Source organism: Acinonyx jubatus, chromosome A3 (assembly GCF_027475565.1).
Source record: "Acinonyx jubatus isolate Ajub_Pintada_27869175 chromosome A3, VMU_Ajub_asm_v1.0, whole genome shotgun sequence".
Classification (NCBI taxonomy): domain Eukaryota; kingdom Metazoa; phylum Chordata; class Mammalia; order Carnivora; family Felidae; genus Acinonyx; species Acinonyx jubatus.
Window position 1 is genome coordinate 128,253,600 of NC_069388.1, and position 13,347 is coordinate 128,266,946.

Here is a 13,347-nt window from a genome sequence, read left to right on the forward strand (position 1 = left end):
CTCCTAATATGACCCAGCCTGGCGAGGGCCAAAGGCCGCTGCTCTGGGAATCAAATGCTTTGCCTTTGCAACACAACACAAAAGTGTTGCCCTATGCATACCCAGGAAATGTTCTGGCCTCCGGAAACAGCAGTCATGATTTAGTGAGCACCTACTATATACCAAATGCTATGTACCTTTATGACAAATATACCAGCTGTAATTAGTTTCTGGATAAGGAAATTGAGACTCCAAATGCTGAGTGACATATTCGGATTACACAGTCAGTAAATAGCCAAACTGGAATGTGAGACCAGGCTGTGTCTAATTACAGACACTCCCTCCATCATACCAGTTCTTTCTCTGTAAATAAGTATATACAATATGTAGGATGTAGGTACACTATATATATACACACACTATATATATAATATATACAATGTATATAAACGCAATATATATAATGTATCTATGCACAATATATAGAAATATGAATGTACATATACAATATCAAACACCTACTAAAATTACACAATAGAGGTAAATGTATTGATTTGCAGTGATGTTGCCAATAACTAGCTAAAAAAAAATATATAGTCACACAAAACCTAGTACGCAGACATCCATAATAGCTTTATCATAACAGCTCAAGCCTAGAGATGACCCAGCTGTCCTTCAGTGAATGAGTAGATAAACAAAGGGCAGTACATCCATACAGTGGAATGTTACTCAGCAGTGAAACAGGAATGGGCGCTTGATACATGCAACAGCTTTTATGAGTCTCTAGGGAATTGTGCTGATTAATAAAAGCCACTTTGAAAAGGTCAAATACTATGTGATCCCATTTGTATAACATTCTTGGGATGACGAAATTATAGAAATGGAAAATTAAATTAGTGGTTGCCAGGAGTTAGGGACTGTTGGGCGTGGCAGAAGAGGGGTCAATGTGGTTATAAAAGGGCAACCCAAGAAATCCTGGTGGTGATGGACACATGAATCTACATTATGTAGTGAAATGATGTAGAATTAAATACACGCACACATACATACATACACACACAGGACCAGAAGTAAAACTGGGGAGATCTGAATGAGATCTGTGGACTGTATCAATGGCAACATCCTGGCTGTGATGTTATGCTACAATTTTGCAAGATGTTACCATTATAGGAAACTGTGTAAAGGGTACACAGAACCTCCCAGTATTATTTCTTATAATTGCGTGTGACCATACAATTATTTCAAAATAAAAAGTTTGATTTAAAAAAGATAACAGACACTTATTGGATATTAAATGCTAATGATGCTTTGAGATAACAGTAGGAAGGATTTTAAAATATTCATACAACAAAAACGTTCCTTTTGAAATATGTAAAAAATTATTGTGGGGCACCTGGGTGGCTCAGTCGAGTGAGCAACGAACTCTTGATTTTGGCTCAGGTCAAGATTCTAGGGTTGTGGGATCGAGCCCCACATCAGGCTCCCCCCTGAGCCTGCTTAAGATTCTCCCTCTCTCTCTGTCCCTCTGCCCTTCTTCCCCACTCCCTCTCTCTAAAATAAAATTAAAAAATTTTTAAAAATGATTAGTTTGCATTATTTAAGTAATATAGAGTACTTCAGAAAAATTTTAGAATGACAAAAAGAAATCACCTACCATTAGCCTGCCCAATAACAACTTAGTATCTTGGTACACATTCCCTCAAACAATTTTCTATACATTTGTTGCACCCGTTTTTGTTTTTCTTTATGAAGATGTTATTCAGTTTTCTAATCAAGTTTTTCAATTAATGATTATTGGCAACATCACTGCAACTCAATACATTTGTGTAATTTCAGGAGCAGTGTGACATTTCTCTGGGATAAGTGCCCACGGATTCAATTGTGAGGTCATATGGTAATTACATGTTTAGTTTTACAAGAGGCTGCCAAACGCCTTTCCAGATTGACTATACCATTTTGCATTCCTACTAGCAGTGCACGAGGATTCGGTTTCCCCACATCCTTGCCAGCCTTTGCTGTGGTCACATGTTGCTCCGCCATTATGATAAGCATGGAGTGATAGATCATTGTGGTTTTCAAAGCAGTTTTAAGAGAAACAAATTAGGATGCTCAATGCTCGTAGAGGATAGGAAAGACATCCTTTCGTGTAGCGCTTTGGGTCAAGTTCATTCCTTTTGACACAGTAAATCCACTTCTGGGAATCTCCCCTACAAGATTTCCCTTATTCTCGTTTCAAATTCACCAAGTCACCTTCTGATTACTTAACATTCCAGAATAATTTGCCATTCGCTGGGGACAACTCAGGTCGTGGACATGTCAGCCTCCTGGTATTCTTGGACAGTTCTCTTTTTAGTGCAAATGGAGAAAATGAAGAAATTAGCATTCTGGTCCATAGGTCGGTGCCCTTGGGTTAGTCCATGTGAAGCTGTCATAGAGACAGGCCTGAACTGGGCGTACTGACCAGTCAGGTTTCCATGAGCCCACAAGCATGAAAGCCAGACCCAGGGCCTTAGAAGGTTTTCCAGAATAATAATGGTCAGCGGAGAGCCTCATCAATGACTTCCACCCTAGGGGATACTCAGCAGTTATCCTGGCATTCAGTTGGCAACTTCTGCAAGACGCGTGCATGTTTCCAGGTGAATCCTTCATGTGGACAAACTTGGTATCTATAGATGTGATCGTACTATTTACTTCCAAAAACAAACGAAAAACCAGACACCTTAAGTGACATAGGAGTTTGGATTTTTGTTTTACTGGAAACTTCTTCCTGATATCATCTCATATTGAGTTCCGGAAAATGTTTATGATCTTGTTAGGTATAAAATTAATGAGCTGAGCACAGAGATTATCAGCAGGCTCAAAGTCATTTCCCCCTGAGAAAGAAGCCAGAAGCCTCTCTCATTTATTTTAAGTGGGATTATAAGAAATATTGAGTAAGACCTTCAGAATTCTCTCCCCCTCCTCTCTCTCGCTCGCGCGCGCGCGCACACACACACACACACACACACACACGCACAAATGGAGACAGATGAAATACTAGAGTATTTCTAGTGGAATTAAAAACTAACCTACAAACCCATGAACACTTTACCTTGAGCATCAAATATATTCAACTCAGACTTCCCAAAATTAGATTTAAGATTATAACTGTGTATTTATGAATGAAGAAAAAGTCATTACTAGGGGCAAACATTGTCGCATTAATTCTTTTTTCTCTGTGTTATTAGTAAAATCAGGTGCTGATGCTTGGAAATTACTCAATAATTATTTCCAAAATATTTAAAGTAGGGTCCATGAGATGATACATTCTCTATGATGAGTGCCTAAGTGTCTTATTGCATTTATACTTCATTTATTAAAAATATAATGCTGAATTCTAACATTTTTGGGTGTGCCAAACACTTTTTCTACTTAAAAAAATCTTTACATGTATTAGTCCTTTTAATCCATATAATCCTATTTTTAGCTGCTAAAGTCAGTCTGTCTGGGGAGGAATAATAACTTTTCACATAACTTATCTAAAGTCTTACGAATGGAAGGGGTGGACACAGTCAGAATCCACATCCAGCCAGTCTCCACTAATAAGCCCTGGGTTCCACTGCCTCCTTGTGCATAGTACCTTCTGGATACTTGACACTTGCTAAATAATCATGTGCTCAGCGATTACTGGTGAAGATGAGCAACTGGTATTTCTTCAACTTCTTTTTTTTTTAATGTTTTAATGTTTTTTTATTTTTGAGAGAGAGAGAGACAGAGAGACAGAACCCAAGCGGGGGAGGGACAGAGAGGGAGGGAGACACAGAATCGGAAGCAGGCTCCAGGCTTCGAGTTGTCATCACAGAATCCAACACGGGGCTCGAACCCATGAACGGTGAGATCATGACCTGAGCCACAGTCGAACACCCAGCTGACTGAGCCACCCAGACGCCCCTGTTTCTCCAACTTCTAAAATCTCTTTTGTCTGTCGGGGAAGTGGGCATCATAGCAAATGAGGACTAGTAAGCAAAACTAAAGGGAGTGAAGGGTAAAGAAGAAAAGTCTGTCCTGAAACACAGACCCAGGGCTGCCCCCTCTGGGTGTGTGAGTTATAGCTGCAGAAGTTGTCCAGTTGAGGGGATGGGTGAAGGACAGAATCCAGCATTGCTCAGCCTATATGGACAAGAGGAAGGGAACCTCATGCAGGGCTTCTGTGCCCAGGAGGCACCTTTCTGAATTGGCAAGCTGTGAAGTTCATACAATTCGCCCAAAGCTCCAGATACCCAGGTGCTGGCAGGAAGCTCTGTGGCACTCTCAAGCATGCTCCAGACCCCCTGAGTGATCTTGAACAAGCCTATTTGTTTTAAAAATCTCTTCCCACTTCTGCCCATTTGTGGACCTAAGCACATGATTCTAGAAACTCCGCTTGAACTCATAGAATTAGCTCTCGCCTTCCTTCAGCTTTGTTGAAGTATAAATGATAAATAAAAATTGTATATTTTAGAGTCTGCAACTTGATGTTTTGATACGTGAGTACATTGTGAAATGACCACCACCATCCAGCTAATTGCATGTATATCACCTCACATAGTTACCATTTTCTGGATGCAAAGCTTGAAGGCAAAGTTTGAACTCTGTCTCCTGGAGACATTTAGGACAGGATTACAAAGAAATTCACACACCAGAGGATTTTCAGCTCTCATTGTGAAACCATTTGTAGTCCCTGAGGGCAAAAAGAAGGAAGGAAGGAAGGAAGGGAGGAAGGAAGGGAGGGAGGGAGGGAGGGAGGGAGGAAGGAAGGAAGGAAGGAAAAGGAAGGAAGGAAGGAAGGAAGGAAGGAAGGAAGGAAGGAAGGAAGGGAAAGGAAGGAAGGAAGGAAAGGAAAGAAGGAAGGAAGGGAAAGAAGGAAGGAAGGAAGGAAGGAAGGAAGGAAGGAAGGAAGGAAGGGAAAGAAGGAAGGAAGGAAGGAAGGAAGGAAGGAAGGAAGGAAGGAAGGAAGGGGAAGGAAGGAAGGAAGGAAGGAAAAGAAGGGAAGGGAAGGGAAGGAAGGAAGGAAGGACAGAAAGGAGGAAAGGAGGGAGGAAGGAAGAAAGGAAGGAAGGAAAGGAGGAAAGGAGGGAGGAAGGAAGAAAGGAAGGAAGGAAAGGAGGAAGGGAGGGAGGGAGAGTGGACGCAGTGGAGACCATATCCACACTCTACTGGGGTCTGACCTATCAAGGGGAAAAGCCTAACACTTCAGAACATTAGTTTTACTTGTAAACCCAATTCTCCCCTGATGAAAATTCTTCAAGGCCTGAAAAAATGGAAAAGAACATAAATCTTGTCTTAAGATGTTTGATTTGTGGTTTGAGGGCTTAGCAACAAATCTACCATAAAAGGATTGTGTGTTATCATTGTTTAAACTCCTTTGTATTAAATATGTCATCTTTAATGGCAAGACAAGCAAATTTGAAATTGATTTTGAATTGAAGAAAATTGGAAGGAAATTTACTGGAATCATTATATTGTCAAGAATTCTTCACATTCTCAATAATTCAGAGGCTAATTATTCTAATATTTCTCAGACTTTGCACTTTGCATCATCTTGTGGACTATCTCTTTTGACCGACTCATTAGTGTCTTCTCTGAAGGATGGGCAGGGGAATGAAAAGGACACGGTACTCTAGCTTGGTGGGCAGTGAGGATGAGGCTACTGATCTCCATGAGACTCAGGAACACTCCAGGATTTCAGCTCCCTGCGATCAGCCCGGAATCCAGGCCTCTGTGAATGGAATGTATACTATAACATTTAAATGGGAACACCATTCATTACAAATGCATAAACATATGTTTTCACTAAACCATGTTCCATTTTCTCTTAATAAACACATATAATATGCACCATCATTAAAAATATCTGTGTTATGTTAACAAATGCAGTCTCTACTTCTGCTGTTTCCCTTCGTATCTCCTTTTATCTTAGGCTGCTAAGTCGTGTACTGAGTTAAATAGTACCTGCCCAAAATTCATGCCCATCTGGAAACTGAATGTGACCTTATTTGGAAATTGAATCATGGCTGATTTGATCAACTTTGGGTGATGTCCTGCAGGAGTAGGGTGGCCCTTGAATTCAGTGACTGGTGTATTTTAGAGAGAGAGAGAGAGAGAGAGAGAGAGAGAGAGAGATCTGAAGAAACATGAGAGAATTGAGGGAAGACCACATGATGGGGGGGAGGCAAAGGTTGTAACTATGCTGCCCCAAGCCAAGGAACTGCAAAGATTGCCAGCAGCCACCAAAAGCTAGAAGAGGTAAAGAAGAATCCTTTCCTAGGTCCTTTGGAGAGATCATGGCCCTACTGACACCTTAAGTTTGAATTTCTGGCCTCCATGACTGTGATCAAATTAATTTCTCAAATTAATTTCTCACCTAGCTTGTGAGATTTTGTTCTGGAATCCTAGGAAACTAGTGAAGATAGTATCTAGAGGTCTTTTCCCTTGGCACAAGAGTCTTGAGGAACGTGAAGGCACCATCCTTGAACCTGGATAAGGTGAGACGCAAGGAAATAGATGGGCACAGAGAGGAGGACTCTGCTTTCGAATTGGAAGGTTGCAGCCTAATGTGGCGGTCCATATTCCCACTCTTCTCAGCACATCTTTCTGTGTCCTAACTGTGTCCTGTTAACTTGACTGTCTACCAGACTGTAAGCTCTAAAAGAAAGCGTCAAGGTTGGACTTACAACTGCTTTATCCCATGTACCCCATATAGTCTCTAGCACACAGTAGTTGATCAATAAATATCTGGAGGAAGAAGGAAAGAAGGAAAGAAGGAAAGGAGGGAGGGAGGGAAACAAAGCCAAACTCTATAAAGGAAGTTGAATTGTTCTATCGAACTTGCTTCCAAAAACACTGACAATGTCAGGAAAACCTAAAAACCTACTTCTCCATTCTCAGACTTATGAATGAATAATTCAGCTTTCCATTCTAAAATATAATTTACCATTTGTGGTTAATGAGGTCATTAAATTTTAACAGAATTTATACCGTTCAGCGTCAGGAAAATGAGATAGTAGTAGGCTTTTTAGTGTTAATAGGGATTCTAGAAATAATCTTTTCTTCCCTACTGTTGTATAAATGAGAAAACGCAGGCCCACAGATGAAATGGCAGAATCCATGTGTCCCACTAACTCTTTCCCACTGTATCCCACTGTCTTGATGTGGATCTTCATTTACAAGAGTATAACTTCTAACCCTTATGTCACCTCACGTCACAAAATAGTAAACCCAAAGAAAGCAGGCTTCTTTTATTTAATTTATTTATTTATTTATTTATTTATTTATTTATTTATTTATTTCAATTAACATCCAAGTTAGTTAGCATATCGTACAACAATGATTGCAGGGGTAGATTCCTTAGTGCCCTTGACCCATTTAGCCCACCCCCCCCCTCCTACACCCCCTCCAGTAACCCTCTGTTTGTTCTTCATATTTATGAGTCTCTTCTGTTTGGTCCCCCTCCCCGCTTTTATACTACTCTTGCTTCCCTTATGTTCATCTGTTTTGTCTCTTAAAGTCCTCAGATGAGTGAAGGCATATGATTTTGGTCTTTCTCTGACTGACTAGTTTCGTAAAGCAGACTTCTTAAGGTGAAGATTTTCTCTTTTTGGTCACTGACGGATCATCACAGTGAAAAACCACTTGGGTCAAACACTCTTCTCGAAAGCCGCCTGTGCCCTAAAGCAAGACCACCTTCTACATCACTCAGCGTCTCCATCAGAACACGGTAACACTTCATTCTCCTTTGCTTTCTCATCTCTGACCCAAAACGTTGCCGAGAACCAAATGCCGGACTGACCGTGGACGCTCTGCAAACTGTGCCCACACTCCTGTCATCCCAGGTTTCTGAGGATCAGGAAACAGCCCCCTGGTATCCCACCAGCCTCGCCTCACACATCGCCTTTCTGCTTGCAGCACAGGCTTCCTTGTGGGGGCTCATCTCTCTTCCTATTTCTTCATCCTCACCAATGCGAACCTCCCTGGTGGTGTTCAGCTAAATGTCATGTCAAGCTGATTCAGTCCTATTGTTTTTCTAATTTAGAACAAAAATAAATGTTAGCTCTCCCTGGCAGACAAACATCCTTCTGACATTAAAGAGACCCGCGTCTCAGGCAAAAAGCTGGCAGGATTTTCAAGTTTACAAAAGAAGTGTCTGCAGACCTGTTTGATTTCAACGTGGGGATTGTCAGAGTTGACTCCTTGAAGGGAGAATGATAACGGAATTCATCCTACAAATAATAACAAATCCAGAGTGTATTCTGTGCATCAAAAATATCCCCAAACATTATTAGGGCTCAAATCTATTTAGACCAGCTTGCCTTTTGGTAGACTCCAATAGGTGGCCCATCAGTTTCTTCTGTTTACTGGTAAACAGCCGTAATTTAAATAACATTGGGATTCATTTCCCAGGCACTTTATTACCTTCTCCGAATTGATTAATGCTTCATAAAGTCTGCTTGAGGGGAAAAAAAAGATCATGATTACTTTTTTTTTTAATTTTCAATTTCATAATTCTACTCATTTGTATCACAGTGCCATCTATTGGAGTAAATGTGCTTTTTCAACAGTAATCGGACCCAAAACCCATCACTCTGTTGGCCTCAAGAGAACCACCAAATTAGTTTATTAGTAGAACTGACAGTTATTCAAAAGGAATATTAAATTTCAGCACAGCGTAGAGCTCCAAAAAGAATATGGAGGCATGCACAGGTAGTCGCAAAGAAATAATTACATGTATGCAGTCTGAATCATTCTATCATACTGAGACACCGCTTTATCAAAGGGAGAATTGCAATGTTTCTTGGTTTTGCATCCTCATAGTCTCTTGAAAAATGTGCAGTGTAGATAATCAGCAAATGAAATTGGTGATGAGGCAGGCTCCCCCGACACCCGGGAAATACTGAGATGTCTGTTCTGTGTTTCCTTTGCATCTTGTATTGATGCCTAGTGTGTGTGTAGTTTTCACCCACTTGTGTGTCCATCCTCATGGTTGTACGGGGGATTTAGGAGGGCAAAGACTACACCTTCTCAGATCTATAACCTAGCACCACGTACGCAGCTTGGCAAGCACCAGTTTCCAGAGCGTGGGGAGAGAGGCTCATAGCAACACAGTTCTCAGACTTCTCTCCCTTATCAGAATATTATCCTGCCTGGCGCACATGAAGAGAAGTGCCCACAGGTAGGAGTGACGTGTTCAAGGGAGGCAAACGTTACAGATCAGATTTGGACAATGTTTAATGTCACCCTGATCTAGAAATGCTAGTTCTCATTTCAGAGCTGCAGGATGAGTATTTGAAACTTTCAATCCATGGTTTTCATCTCTTCTGCAAATATGACTTTTTTTTCTATATTGTACTTACCTTAAATATTTGCATATATAGTGTGCTATAGGGAGGATCTTTATTTGAAAACATAGGTCCGGAAGAGATCGTTTTTCAGATCTTTAAGTTTCATCGGTAAAATCGCTCACAATAGATTTGCCTGTAAATGTCTTTGGATTCACAAGTGGTCTTTTCTCCTCTTTAGGAAAAGAAACCCATATGCCTTATCTATTTTAAGTTTTACTTCAGTGACTTTTCCTGGGATGTGAAAGGTCCTATAACCTCTGCATTTGGGGGTACAGTGGGGAACATAAGGTTTAGCAATAAAAGTATCTTCTAAATTCAGATATAGGATTAGAATAGTACAGAAATTCTAATAGTCTTCATTTATGTTCTTTCTGTCTTCCATCTCCTGAACTTTTTTCAAAGAAAACATTCTTTTAGAAGAAGAGTCTCCTAAGAACAAAACAGAAAGAGACCCTATAAGAAATGTTTCATATTAAGACAGTAATTTTTCTGGGGTGCCTGGGTGGTTCAGTCGGTTGAGCGTGCTGACTTCGGCTCAGGTCATGATCTCACGGTTCATGGGTTTGAGCCTCAAGTCGGGCTCTGTGCTCACAGCTCAGAGCCTGGAGCCTGCTTCCGATTCTGTGTCTCCCTCTCTCTCTGCGCCTCCCCCACTCATACCCTGTCTCTCTCTCTCTCTCTCTCTCAAAAATAAATAAGACACTAAAAATAATAAAAATTAAAAATAAAATAAAAAATATAAAAAAGGAGGAGCAGCAAGAAAAGCAAGACATATTCCTAATCATTGCCTTTTAAAGTGCCTGGCAATTTTCTAAACCAAATGGAATAAATTGATTAAGTTGGATCATAGTGGCCTCTTCTGGTGAAAATGAGAACATCGGGAATCTTTGTTGAAAATCACAAATAACTCTTTAATATAAAATTTGAATAAATTTTAGAAAATAAAATTCCATGTATTTACAAATGATATGTCCTTACAGATACTAATTCAAACCATGATAGTGTATATGGTAGATCATTCTGGGATGATTTTCCTATATGTCATTAAAACATGTTATGAGGAAAGCATATTGCATTGGACAAGCACAAAGAGGAGTCTGTCAGTGATGTGACCTTAGGTAAATTTTAAATCCCTCCTGGGCCTCAATTTTTCAATATGAGAAATAAGAAAGATTGTGATAACAAAAGCAAGAGATATCACACCCACTATGATATTTGATGACCATGGTATACAATTAAATGCCATGTATCCTATCATAATGATCTTTATAACAATCCTATGAAATCCACAGGGAAGAGTTACACATCCCAAATTATAAATGAGGACACTAAGGCGCACATCGATTCTATGTTTTGACTAAGTATATCTCTTATACTTAGCCATGGATCCAAGTTGTAAACCCAAATCTTCTCATTCAAGTTGAATGGACTTTCTGCTCCAGAACACTGCTGGTGAGGTGGTGATGGATCCTATCAATCTCTGTATAAGGAAATCTTTGTCAACCTGAGTTCACTCTACCTGCCATCAGTATGGACCTGACAATGTCAGGGTAGGATTGAAAGATTACTCAGTCCAGTGGTTTTCAAAATGTATCTCTCTATTAATCCCTCATATTTTTCCCACAGGCATATAGGAGTAGTGAATGACAAGCTTCCAGTCTCTCCTTCCACATCAGCTTTGCATTAGACCAGGTCCACTCAGGGAATAGATACAATATAATGCTTCAAACAGGGAATATTTAACATCAAGGATTATTATCTAGTAACAAGGGGTTGAAGAGAATTTTAAATAACCTAGATTCAAGGAAGAGTACCCAAGGGAAAAATAAACTTGGAAGTGGGAAGCCCTCATCAAAGTTGGGATTTAGACATTCTTGGAGAAGATGTAGTTAAAACTCAAAAGATGATGAAGTTGCCTGTTGTTCTGGGCCAGAACTGGTCCACTGTTGCTGGCCCAAGGCTGGTGAACAAGGAACCACAGCTTGGACTGGCATGGAAGGAACACCCTTCTCTGTTGCAGGTGTGCTGGAGGCCAAGGAATTGTAGCTGGACAAGTCAAGCAGGAAAGGCTCCTCTAGGAGGCCGGTGCGCCCATTGTGGGAAGTCAACAGCTGGAGTGCCTGGGACACAGCCTGGCAAGGTACCCATATGATTTTGAAATTCAATGGGATGTCCACAAACATGTGGCAGGAATTTGACCAAAGTAAGCATCACTGCATCTCCCCCAGACATGCCACTGGCTTCCATGGAAAGCAAGTAAGAGGAAAAAGCTAGAAGTATTGCAGAACCAGGAAGAGAGTCCCCTTCCTCCTGCAGTCTCACTACTGAGAAATCCAAGTGTCACTCTAGGTGCAAAATTGAAACAAAGGGTCTAGTTCAGTTGTCACAGGACAATAAAGGATAGATTTGGAGTCAAGAAGCAGTAAATTCATAAGAAAGTATAGGCTTCAACCAGAGCTGTTCAATTCTCATAGTTTTATACGTTAGGGGACAAAAGAAGTTCTTTTTGACAAAAAAGAAAGAGAAAGAAAAGGAAGGAAGGAAGGAGGGAGGGAGGGAGGGAGGGAAGGAAGGAAGGAAGGAAGGAAGGAAGGAAGGAAGGAAGGAAGGAAAGAAGAAAACCAAAACAAAGAGATTCCACTAATTCAAAACATATTTTTTTGAAAACTACTGATGTTTTTAAATGTGTTCCACTTGCAGAATAGAAAATTGTGCTCCAGAGAAGGAAAATGGAGTGGCCTAGAACATGTTGTTTGTTAAAGGCAAATCCAGGACCTGAGCCCAGATTTCCCAGTGTATAATCCTGAAACTCCAGTTAAGACTTTCCCATATTATATACAGCCTCTCTACATCTGAAGTATTAGAGCCGATGGGTAGACTATATAAAATATAAGACCAACTATGGGAATTAGGTAATTGATGTTTCAATGCGAATAACCCTTGAAAACATTCACCCAGATTGCTAAATTAAAAAAAAAAAAAAACTAGCCACAGAGAACCACATATTATATTATTCTGCTACTATGAAATTTCCAGAGTAGACAAATCTGTAAACAGAAAGCATATTAGTGGTTCTTGGGAGTGGGATGCCACAATTATAAAACAGATTCTAAGATCAGGGCCTTGGCAGTATAGTCGCAGAATTTTTACAGCTTGAGAATCAACAGAACCTGAGTAAATAATCACAGTGTAAGACCAGGGCATCAGGAAAAAGCGAGTAGCTCAGTAACCACCAATTCACTGCAGGCTGCTAGGACTTCGGCGGAGGGATCCGGGCCTTGTCGTCACACCACTTTGGTCAAGACCCAGCTGAGTCTGACTTGAGACTAAATGATGGAATTTTCTGGTGTCAGACAGTCTGGTTGTTGAGTCCATCCTGAAGGGTTATGTTAGAGTGTCTGCATTTTTTTTTTTTTGCAGGTGGTCACATAGAAGCAACAAGAATTTCTGATGTATAGACAATATAAGCAGATATAAGCGTTCTCAAGAATAATGAGAGCAGTTAGTCCTAAAAAAATTAAGAGAGTTGCTGCTAATTTGGCAAGGTTGAGTTAGTATAACTTGGGTATTAAGGGAAATATGATATTGGCACACAATGACAGGGCCAGGAACATGGTGGTGACTCATATACTATCTGTATTTCTTTGTAAGAATCTTTCAGCGCAAGTGATGTACCTTTTACAATTTATGAAACTGAGATTTGTAGAGGTTAATAGATAGTCCAAGGTGGCCAGGCTCATCAGTGGAGGTGTCTACACTCAAATCTAGACCTAAGAAGACCCTTTGTTCTAAGGAGTCCCAGGTGTCCTATAGAATCTTTAATGTTTATGGATACGAAGGTTATTGAAAGATTATTGTAGTCTCATGCCTCAGGCAGCATTTCAGAAGTTCTTTCTGTTACATATATTAGCAATACCTCAGTCATCCCTTAGAAATCCATACTTCAGAATAACTATTTTATTGTACTCACTTATTACTGGAAAGCTCTCACAGCACTTAGATTTCGGTTGTT

The 13,347-nt window shown here is 40.3% G+C and overlaps 1 long non-coding RNA gene across 2 annotated transcripts in view; it reads left to right on the forward strand.

Annotated features, from left to right (window-relative positions):
* The window catches only part of LOC113604938 (uncharacterized), a 192,714-nt gene that overhangs the window by 104,605 nt on the left and 74,762 nt on the right, over nt 1-13,347 (forward strand). Inside the window, exon 4 of one of the 2 annotated variants that reach the window (XR_008289677.1) lies at nt 11,356-11,789. The exons of the other annotated variant lie outside the window; for it this stretch is intronic. This is a non-coding gene — a long non-coding RNA (uncharacterized LOC113604938). Of the gene's footprint in view, nt 1-11,355; nt 11,790-13,347 lie in introns of those variants that run through there. 2 annotated transcript variants of the gene reach the window in all.